A 12,180-nucleotide genomic window follows, 5' to 3' on the forward strand; every position below is an offset into this window, starting at 1 on the left:
CAGGCAAGAGCAAGAGAAGACTACAAATGATGTGTTATGGAAGTTGGAAGATTTTGAGAACAGGCAACGCAGAAACAACATTAGACTTTTGGGTATTGCGGAAGGTAGAGAGGGGGACGATGTGAGATCCTATGTTATAGAGCTTCTGAAGGGAGCACTCCCCGATATAAAAGGTTGGGATTGGGAGTCAGAGATTCAGCGTGCGCATAGATTCCCATTTATACAGAGAAAGGGGGGTGTCTTAAATAAGCCTAGAGCAATACTTATATATGTCGGAAATTACTTGCTGAGAGAGGAGATAATAGCGAAGGCGAAACCACAGACTAAGTGCAGATATAAAGATGTCGAGTTCTTTGCTAGACCTGACTTTTGCCATACAACGGTAGAACGGAGGTGGAGACTGCGGGAATTGATTGCACCATTTCAAAAAATGGGATGCGAAGCATATTTGATGTTTCCTAGCAGGCTGAAAGTGGTAAGGGATGGTCAGTTTAAACTGTTTTACTCTGAGATTAAAGCATATGAGTTCTTGACATGGCTAAAAGAGAATAACCCACAGTCTCAGACACAGACTGATAGAGAACGAGCAGTAGCTTTGGTTGCTAAAGGAAAATAGACAAGAGTTGCAAAAGAATAGAGCAAAGTAATGTATGAAATTTGTATATATATATATAGTGTGATATAGGATGGTATCACCTTGTTTGTACAGGCTGCTATTAAGAAAGGGGGAGGGGGGGCACGGGGACCCCACACAGTCACAGCTGTCACATATAGGTCTTATGGACCTATTTGCCTGTAGGGGGGGGTGGGATAGTCACGGTGGGGACTCGGGGGGGGGGGGGGGGGAAGGGGGGGGAGGGGTGAGGAACAACAAAAAATTTGGTATTACTGTAGAGGGAAAAAGGAAGCAATCTGGAAGAGAAGGATCAGTAAAATAAGGAGAACCTATGAGTTTTACATGGCTGTTAGTCCAATATGTATAAGTAATGAGAAGTGCGTTTGTATAATAAATGTTGAATTACCTGAAAATCCAGGATGAATACTCGAATAATGACGTGGAATGTCTGTGGTCTAAATGATAAATTAAAGAGGCAAAAGGTGGCTATTTTGATTAAGAGTCTTAGACTAGATTTTCTAATACTGCAAGAGACACACATCCAGGCGTCTGAAATTCAATTACTTGAACAAATAGGTCCCACTGTAATAGCGTATTCTAGACAGGGGGTTAGGAATAGGGGGGTGGCTGTAATGGCAAGACAAAGAGATATTACTACCAGGAAAAGATGGGAGGATGCCTGGGGGAGATGGGCTTTGATAGAATGTCTGGTAGGAGAACAATGGGTGACCCTTGGCTCTATATATGGGTCTACAGGAGATGATGCGGAAATTTTCGAACAGATTGATATTGAGCTGGCGACATGGGCTCCATACATAGTAATCGGAGGAGATTTTAACATTAATGGTGCAGGTGGATTAGGTTTGGGGTTAGGACCTCCAGTTAACTATAAAGGAAGGAAGAAAAGAGTGTTTCAAGCAGTATGTTCCTTAGCTAGGAACAATAGGCTATTGGACGTCTGGGATACTCTTAAGACAGGAGAAGATGGGTATACGTATTACTCCGCACCACACAAAGTAAGTGCAAGACTAGACTATTTTCTGATCAGTAGTCAGGGTATTGATGGTGCATCTATTGACAGATTACCAAGACTATTGGCGGATCATAATCCTTTAATTGTTACCTTAAAGGGATTGGCAGTGGCAAGGGGGGTGTCGGCTTGGACCTTTGAAAGAGCACTGTTGGAAGATGAGGCATATATCCAACATATGAAGAGCTGGATAACAGATTTCTTGACAATAAATAGAGATACAGCATCTGTAGGGACAGTATGGGACTGTTTTAAGGCAGGGGTGAGGGGAGAGACTATTAGCTTTGGGGCTAAGAGAAGGAAGCAGGAGAAAGAGGGAAGTGATGCCCTAAAGAGGGAGTTATTGTTAGCAGAGGAAGAAGTAAGTAATAGCTCAGATCCTTCCAATAGTAATGGAGGTGCATTAGATCCTGCCTTTATGAAGCTAGTAAAACTACGAATGGAAGCAGAAGAACATATAGCAGCGAAGGCAGCCAAACAGTATGTGGTTAATAGGGAAAATTGTTATGAGATGAGTGAACGAGTTGGTAAAATGCTAGCAATCAGAGCAAGGCAAAAAGTATCGCTTGGAGAGATAAAAGCAATAAAAGATAGCTCAGGAAATGTTGTTACAAGTGTACAACAAATTAGAGAAGTCTTTAGGAAATTTTATACGAATTTATATGAAGAAAAAGATGTAAAAGATCCTGAAGAGATAGCAGCCTATTTGAATCACTATGAAGGGGTCGAGCTGGATGAACCAGAGAAAAAGAGGTTAGATAACCCATTAGATCAACAGGAGATAAGAGGTGCCTTGAAGAATCTTCCATCTGGGAAAGCGGCTGGGCCAGATAAGATTCCGTTAGAATTTTATAAAGTGTTCTGGGAGGAGGTAGGGGAGGATATGGTACGTACTATGAAGAAGGCACAGCTGGGATCGTCAATACCAAACTCATGGTCCGGGGCAGAAATAGTTGTTATTTTAAAGAAAGGAAAGATACCCATAGATCCGGGTTCGTATAGACCAATTACGCTTATGAACACTGACACAAAGATCTACTCAAAAGCGCTGGCAATAAGATTCGCCAGCGTAATAACACCATTAGTCACTATTAGTCAGCACAGATTTATACCTGGACGAGGAACTACGCATCACACACGAAAATTAATAACCCTTATGGATAAAATGGAGGTCACTGGGGAACAATTTTCGGTCTTATTGCTGGATGCTGAGAAAGCATTCGACCGTGTATCTTGGGTATATTTATGGAGTGTCCTAGAAAGGATGGGGTTTGGAAATGGCTTTCTTACGGCAATAAAGACTTTGTATAGGGACCCAGTAGCTACGATTAGAATAAATGCGGGAGTAACTGACCAAGTGAAAATCAATAGGGGTACTAGGCAGGGATGTCCGTGTTCCCCGCTACTTTTCGCAATATATTTAGATCCACTAATACGCAGAATGGAAGTAAATGGGAGTATACCTCCAGTTGTCACACCTAGGGGGGATTGTAAGGTACTTGCTTATGCCGATGACGTGGCTGTCGTAACACCAATACCCACAGAGGCTATTAGACATGTGGAGCGGGAGGCCGAAAAATTTGGAAAAGTGTCAGGATACTCCTTAAATACTGGGAAAACACAAATTATAAAAAATAGTAAGGTAGTATGTCAAGATTCACGAGTGGTACAAACAGGAACTTATTTGGGCATAACTATCACTGCAGAATTGGAAAAACTAGTAGAGTTAAATATAGACCCTATTATAAGAAAGGTGCGGAAAGATTTAGATAGACTTAATAATTTACATCTTACAATAGTCGGCAGAGTAAACATCATAAAAATGCTAATATTACCGAAATTTTTATATCTGTTCAGGACAATCCCGTTATGGTTTGACAACTTTTGGTTTAAAAAGATCAAAGTGTATTCCACTCTTGGGATATGGGGCATTTATGAAGATCTCACATTTGTAAAACAATGATTCCTAACAGTTTGGCAAATCATGACAAACAGTCTGTTTGGCACAGTTTCAAATTACATTTCCATATTTTGCTGGGAGTCAAAAAGAGACGCAAGCTCTTTCTCAGAATCCTGCAGTGTCATGTCTTAAACAATTCCAATATCTTGGGGAATTAGACAAAGCCTTCCAGCACCTTTCTCAACCTCCACAGCTTTTTAATTTATATTTTAAACCATGGATTGAGCACATAAGGGCTTATGTAACTAAATTTTCATAGCAACTGATAAGAAGGCGCCAAGAGCATTAATTTATGTGGTCAAAGTCATTAATGAATCCAGACAATATGATACTATGCACTCCATGTTTGGCAGTTGACATTCCCTCAGTGATAGGAACAACTGAAAAGTAATTCCTTGGGCACTAGTTTCATCTCATTGTATCGTCCTCCTTTGTCAATGTCAATAGTGGCTTTTGGGCATTATGTATTTATGCGCGAGAATCAAGAGGGAGAGAGAGGACCAGATAGCTAGTCCAGATCCCCGGATTATATGTAAGCAAATCAAAAGGAGACTAGCTAGAAAAAGGGGTTAGTCTGACATTATTTTGTTATTGTCATAGCGACTCAGTGTTGTTGGCGGTGGCACCTGTTGGGTGTCTTTAGAAAGCCCTCACCCACCAACCTAGTTGGTGGCATGCTTCATCATCGGGCCCACCCAGTGACACCTAGCGTGTCCCGGGTGTGCTTCGACGCCTGATTACAGCGGAGCAGGTATGTCACTGTGTGTGCGGTGTGAGGTGTACAGAGAAGTGAGGTTAAAACGGCTTGGCGGATGGTCCCTGGGGTGAGAAGACTTTATTAAAAGGGCCTCCGTCAGCGGTTAAAAATAAGGCTGAGGGAAAGTTAGAGGCGGGTTACGACCTCCTACGTCCTAGATGTGTCAACATGTTTCAGCCAGTGCCTTATATTAATCTGGCTTTCTTCAGGACAGTAAAAATATGTGTAAGTTAAAATTAGGGTAAGTGTAGTGTAGTCTATGTGTCTACACGCCCTAAAGTGTATATAACTGTGAGAGGGGGGATTCCCTTCTCAAGATCACCTGTACATTTAACAATGAGAGACAGGGACAAGACAAACATAGGAGAAAAAGAGTCACTAGAAAATATTGATCATAATTTATGACAGCCGGCTTAATAGCGAATTAGTGCAGGCTATGAGCGGCTCAAGTGTAATGATACTGGTGGTATCATTATTGTGGAATCGCACTGAAAATTCGAGGGTGAAGTGGTTAAAACAGCGGTAAAAATACTGCAGTAGTGAATAGTGAAGTATTGTGGCGCAAGCACCATGTCTTACGCTTTTAGAGGCTTGCTTGTGCTCCAAGGCTATTGAAGTGGCAAGGGGTGGCCCTGGTAGGGAGAAAGAGGACCACTGGGGTAAGGAGACCTGTGGGAGAAAGGGTAGCGCTTACCTATGGTAGAGATGTTCAGCATACTCACAGGATTTCTGGTCAGCACCAGCGTGGGACCTGTTGTGCCTCCTTCGCATAACCGGTAATGAATGGCTGTGGTGGCCGGTTTTTTATACTAACGTTAACTGCATGATTAGTGGCACCTGGGGGAAAGAGTAATGGTAGAAAGACTGGCTTTTCGGATCGAAATTATGCTCAGGTGAGTGCCCTTCGTATCGCGCTAGTGCGCGGAGTAGTGCTGCTGGCTTAGCGCATGCGTGCGATTGTGGTGCTGCCGTGCGCATGCGCGGCCGAGGAGTTGTTAGCGCATGCGCGGCCGGGAAGTGGTTCGCGCATGCGTGGTAACGCGAGTCCTGAGTGCGGCGCGGTAGGGTATTGGTTAGCGCCTGCGCACACGGGACTTAGGTATTAATTTACGGTGGCAAGTGCTGAGTAGCGCTAGGGGCACAGGATGTTGTCCAAGTGCCAGTGAATCCCGCTTTGTGATGGGAGGATGGGGGGGACACATGGTTGTTCCCAAGGATGTCCCACTATTATTGTTGGCTGGGGGAACATGGTGGCAAATAAAGGCAAAAATGCCTAATGAAAGGGGGGTAGTGCCCTACTGGGGTGCGTCTGGGTAGTCAAGCTAGACCACAGGGAGGCTAAGGATCAGGGTGGTTCCCAATAGGATTGGGAAGACATGGTGGCAGTAAAGGCAAAATTCCTGAGTGGTCATGCTGGACCAAAGGGAGGCTTAGGGTCAGGTTGGTTCACAGGGTCAGGGAGTTCCAGGGGATGGCATCATTAAGCCCTTCAGTGGCTGTGGACAGGCGATATATCCATCTTTGCTCTTTGTTTAGCAATTTTTTGTCATTGTTAACTGGGCTGACTGGTATCTGCTCGATGACTGTCCAGGTGAAGTCATTAGGGGTGTGGCACTGGGTGATAAAGTGGTTTGTCAGTTTGCTTATGCTTTTTTTGCAGCGCATTGTGCTGCGGTGCTCCGTTATCCTGGTCCTCACTTTGCGTGTGGTCATGCCCACAAATCGGAGCCCACATCTGCAGGTTAGTAAGTAGATTACATTCTGTGAGTTGCAGTTTGTGTGGCTCCTTTGGGACCATATCTTGTTCGGTTCCAGGTTGAGGGTCTTCGTGTGAGATGTCAGGTGACAGACACTGCAGTCATTGCATGGGTAATGTCCAGTGACTTTTGGCATACCCCATGCATTGAGGATGGTGTTCTCGGGTTTAGGTAGTGGTTTAGGTCTGGTACTGACGAGTTGGTCTCGGAGGTTGTGGCACCTTTTGTAGGCAAACCTCGGGGGTTCCCAATTCCTTTGTCCGGAGTTAATGATTCTCCAGTGCTTCTTTATGATTTTGGCCACTTCGTTCGAGGCAGTGTTGAAGGTAGTCACACATGTAGTCGGTTGTGCGTCAGTTTCTTTAGTGACGTCTTCTAGTAATGCGTCACGGTTCTGGTTTCTTGCTCTCTTCTGAGTTTTTTTGATGATCGCCCTTGGATAGCCACGGTGTTCTAGTTTTTTGGCCAGGTCCGCTGATTGTGACTTGTAGTCGCGTATGTCCGAGCAGTTCCTTCTGATGCGGAGGAACTGGCCAAACGGTAAATTTTCTTTTAGAGGCCGTGGGTGGAAGCTGTTGAAGTGTAGCAGTGAGTTCCTGGCCGTCGGTTTATGGTAAGTTGTGGTTGTCAAGGTTCCACTTGTAGCTGCTATTTCCAGGTCTAGAAAAGGGAGTTGCTTATTACTGGCTGTGCAGGTGAACTCGAGGTATGGGTCTCTGTTGTTGAGCCATTGTAGGAAGTTGTCCAGTTCTGGTTTTGAGCCGTCCCAGATGACCAATATATCATCGATATATCGATGCCATTTCAGTATATGGTCCTTGAACGGGTTGGTTTCTACATTGATGTGGGTGCTTTCGAAGTGGTGGACGTATAGTCCAGCTACACTCGGCGCGAAGACACTGCCCATGGAGGTTCCATTGGTTTGCAGGTAGAAAGTGCCCTCATACTCAAAGTAGTTTTCTTTGAGGGCGAGGGCTGCACAGTTCATGACAAAACTCCTTGGTGTCTGGTATGGCCAAGGGGATTCTTCCAGGATGTCCTTTAGCACCTGTAGGGTGGCGTCTTGAGGGAGGCTGGTGTATAAGCTTTCCACATCCAGTCCTACCAACAATTGTGTCTCAGGGTCAAAAGTGGTGTTGGCAATGGTTTGCAAAAGGTGTTTGGTGTCCCTGATATAGGTGGGCGTTTTTTGTACCAGAGGGTTGAGGTAGAAGTCACAGTATCTAGACAGTGGCTCTAGTATGGAAATGATGCCAGATACTATTGGTCTGCCCGGCGGTGGAATTACCCCTTTGTGTACCTTGGGTACTGTGTAGAAGTATGGGGTTTTGGTGTTCTCCGGGCAGAGGTATTCGGCCTCCTGTTTGGAGATCTCCTCATTATCTGCTGCCCTTTTGACAAGGTCGTGCACTGTGGTGCGTAGTTGTTCTGTGGGATCCTGCTCCAATCTGCGATAGTTCCGGCTGTCGCTGAGTAGTCTCCGACATTCAGCATCGTAGTCTGTCTTGTCCAGTAATACTATGCCGCCCCCTTTGTCAGCTGGTTTGATTACTAGGGTGGGGTTGTTTTTCAGGCGTTGTATCGTTTGTCTGTCTGCCCATGACATGTTGTTGTAGTGGTTGGTGGGGTTAAGTTTCTCTATGTCATGGTACACAGCCTGTTCAAAGGTTGTTATTTCTGCTGGCACGGTTGAGGGTGGGGGGACAAAGGTGGACTTCACTCTGAGTCCTGTGGTGTTGGTGTTGTCCTCGGCTTGGGGCTGGTCTTGGTTTGATTTTTCAAAGAAGGACTTCAGTTTCAGTTTCCTGAAGAATTGGGCTAGTTCCGCTTGTAGTCTGAACTTGTCCAGTCTTGTGGTCGGTACAAAGGACAGACCTCGCTCCAGGACTGACGTCTCTGTGCTGGAAAGTGGGGTGCTGGACAGGTTGAACACTAGTGATGGTTGGCAGGTGGGATTGTCTACCTGCTTGTTCCCGGGGTTGCTTCTTTCGTCTTCTGACGTGTGTTGGAGCTCACCGGGTTTTCGTCTTCCCAGTGTACCTGTGCGTTGTTGGGCTGGTTTGTTCTTCTGCGGCCCCGGGGTCTCTGGCCCCGTCCTAAAAAAGGAAAGTTGTTGCCCTGGTTACCTGCAAAGAATGGCATTGGTCCTTGAGGGTACATGTTGGGGAAACCGAAGTAGGGGTTCTGCATATGGCCTAAATTAGGTGGGAAGCCGAAAAATTGGTTTGGATGTCCTCCTTGCCAGTGGTTGGGCCATCGCTGTCCTCTTCGTCCTCTGCCTCCTCGTTTTTGTGATCCACTGCTGGAATCACTGGAGACGGAGCTGTCATCCCCTGAGGAGTTGGATGTGTTGGTTTCCTTGGCAGGTGGGGTGTAGTTCTCCTCCGAGTAAGGGTATACTTTGGCGTAGGAGAACTTTTTCAGATCTTTCTCAAATTTTTTGAGTTTGGCCTGGGTTAGGTAGTCCTTGTACTCGTTTATCTCCCGGTTCTGATCGTCAAGTTTCTTCTTGAACGATGTTATTGTGGCTTTAAAGTGTCTTTCTGTTTCTTCTATCTCAAGGGATAGGGTGTCTGACAAACGTTTGGCGGTTTTTAGGATGAGGATCATCCAGTCTCTGGTACAGTGCCATGCTATCTGGGCCCAGTCCTTCCTGAACGTGGGGTCGTCGAGGAAGATCCTGGGTGCATTTGATACCAATAGCCCCCTGGGTGCAGAGTTGGTTCTAAGGTATTGGGCCAGTATTGTTCCATGTAGGATGGTGCGTATCCTGTTGCGCTTTTTTTCTGTTAAGGTCTCCCAGTCCGTGGTCTGTGCGATTGTATTAGAGATGTTAAAATCGGTTTGGAATGACGGGTCAGACAGTATGTCTGTCAAGTCACTCTCAGAGAAAGTCAGTCCATGGTTTTCGGCCATGGTCGTGTGTTCTCTCACAGCTGTGCGCTGTCAATAAGTGCGAGAATCAAGAGGGAGAGAGAGGACCAGATAGCTAGTCCAGATCCCCGGATTATATGTAAGCAAATCAAAAGGAGACTAGCTAGAAAAAGGGGTTAGTCTGACATTATTTTGTTATTGTCATAGCGACTCAGTGTTGTTGGCGGTGGCACCTGTTGGGTGTCTTTAGAAAGCCCTCACCCACCAACCTAGTTGGTGGCATGCTTCATCATCGGGCCCACCCAGTGACACCTAGCGTGTCCCGGGTGTGCTTCGACGCCTGATTACAGCGGAGCAGGTATGTCACTGTGTGTGCGGTGTGAGGTGTACAGAGAAGTGAGGTTAAAACGGCTTGGCGGATGGTCCCTGGGGTGAGAAGACTTTATTAAAAGGGCCTCCGTCAGCGGTTAAAAATAAGGCTGAGGGACGTTAGAGGCGGGTTACGACCTCCTACGTCCTAGATGTGTCAACATGTTTCAGCCAGTGCCTTATATTAATCTGGCTTTCTTCAGGACAGTAAAAATATGTGTAAGTTAAAATTAGGGTAAGTGTAGTGTAGTCTATGTGTCTACACGCCCTAAAGTGTATATAACTGTGAGAGGGGGGATTCCCTTCTCAAGATCACCTGTACATTTAACAATGAGAGACAGGGACAAGACAAACATAGGAGAAAAAGAGTCACTAGAAAATATTGATCATAATTTATGACAGCCGGCTTAATAGCGAATTAGTGCAGGCTATGAGCGGCTCAAGTGTAATGATACTGGTGGTATCATTATTGTGGAATCGCACTGAAAATTCGAGGGTGAAGTGGTTAAAACAGCGGTAAAAATACTGCAGTAGTGAATAGTGAAGTATTGTGGCGCAAGCACCATGTCTTACGCTTTTAGAGGCTTGCTTGTGCTCCAAGGCTATTGAAGTGGCACGGGGTGGCCCTGGTAGGGAGAAAGAGGACCACTGGGGTAAGGAGACCTGTGGGAGAAAGGGTAGCGCTTACCTATGGTAGAGATGTTCAGCATACTCACAGGATTTCTGGTCAGCACCAGCGTGGGACCTGTTGTGCCTCCTTCGCATAACCGGTAATGAATGGCTGTGGTGGCCGGTTTTTTATACTAACGTTAACTGCATGATTAGTGGCACCTGGAGGAAAGAGTAATGGTAGAAAGACTGGCTTTTCGGATCGAAATTATGCTCAGGTGAGTGCCCTTCGTATCGCGCTAGTGCGCGGAGTAGTGCTGCTGGCTTAGCATGACCACTCAGGAATTTTGCCTTTACTGCCACCATGTCTTCCCAATCCTATTGGGAACCACCCTGATCCTTAGCCTCCCTGTGGTCTAGCTTGACTACCCAGACGCACCCCAGTAGGGCACTACCCCCCTTTCATTAGGCATTTTTGCCTTTATTTGCCACCATGTTCCCCCAGCCAACAATAATAGTGGGACATCCTTGGGAACAACCATGTGTCCCCCCCCATCCTCCCATCACAAAGCGGGATTCACTGGCACTTGGACAACATCCTGTGCCCCTAGCGCTACTCAGCACTTGCCACCGTAAAATAATACCTAAGTCCCGTGTGCGCAGGCGCTAACCAATACCCTACCGCGCCGCACTCAGGACTCGCGTTACCACGCATGCGCGAACCACTTCCCGGCCGCGCATGCGCTAACAACTCCTCGGCCGCGCATGCGCACGGCAGCACCACAATAGCACGCATGCGCTAAGCCAGCAGCACTACTCCGCGCACTAGCGCGATACGAAGGGCACTCACCTGAGCATAATTTCGATCCGAAAAGCCAGTCTTTCTACCATTACTCTTTCCTCCAGGTGCCACTAATCATGCAGTTAACGTTAGTATAAAAAACCGGCCACCACAGCCATTCATTACCGGTTATGCGAAGGAGGCACAACAGGTCCCACGCTGGTGCTGACCAGAAATCCTGTGAGTATGCTGAACATCTCTACCATAGGTAAGCGCTACCCTTTCTCCCACAGGTCTCCTTACCCCAGTGGTCCTCTTTCTCCCTACCAGGGCCACCCCGTGCCACTTCAATAGCCTTGGAGCACAAGCAAGCCTCTAAAAGCGTAAGACATGGTGCTTGCGCCACAATACTTCACTATTCACTACTGCAGTATTTTTACCGCTGTTTTAACCACTTCACCCTCGAATTTTCAGTGCGATTCCACAATAATGATACCACCAGTATCATTACACTTGAGCCGCTCATAGCCTGCACTAATTCGCTATTAAGCCGGCTGTCATAAATTATGATCAATATTTTCTAGTGACTCTTTTTCTCCTATGTTTGTCTTGTCCCTGTCTCTCATTGTTAAATGTACAGGTGATCTTGAGAAGGGAATCCCCCCTCTCACAGTTATATACACTTTAGGGCGTGTAGACACATAGACTACACTACACTTACCCTAATTTTAACTTACACATATTTTTACTGTCCTGAAGAAAGCCAGATTAATATAAGGCACTGGCTGAAACATGTTGACACATCTAGGACGTAGGAGGTCGTAACCCGCCTCTAACGTCCCTCAGCCTTATTTTTAACCGCTGACGGAGGCCCTTTTAATAAAGTCTTCTCACCCCAGGGACCATCCGCCAAGCCGTTTTAACCTCACTTCTCTGTACACCTCACACCGCACACACAGTGACATACCTGCTCCGCTGTAATCAGGCGTCGAAGCACACCCGGGACACGCTAGGTGTCACTGGGTGGGCCCGATGATGAAGCATGCCACCAACTAGGTTGGTGGGTGAGGGCTTTCTAAAGACACCCAACAGGTGCCACCGCCAACAACACTGAGTCGCTATGACAATAACAAAATAATGTCAGACTAACCCCTTTTTCTAGCTAGTCTCCTTTTGATTTGCTTACATATAATCCGGGGATCTGGACTAGCTATCTGGTCCTCTCTCTCCCTCTTGATTCTCGCACTTATTGACAGCGCACAGCTGTGAGAGAACACACGACCATGGCCGAAAACCATGGACTGACTTTCTCTGAGAGTGACTTGACAGACATACTGTCTGACCCGTCATTCCAAACCGATTTTAACATCTCTAATACAATCGCACAGACCACGGACTGGGAGACCTTAACAGAAAAAAAGCGCAAC

Source organism: Lissotriton vulgaris, chromosome 9 (genome assembly GCF_964263255.1).
Source record: "Lissotriton vulgaris chromosome 9, aLisVul1.2, whole genome shotgun sequence".
Taxonomy (NCBI): domain Eukaryota; kingdom Metazoa; phylum Chordata; class Amphibia; order Caudata; family Salamandridae; genus Lissotriton; species Lissotriton vulgaris.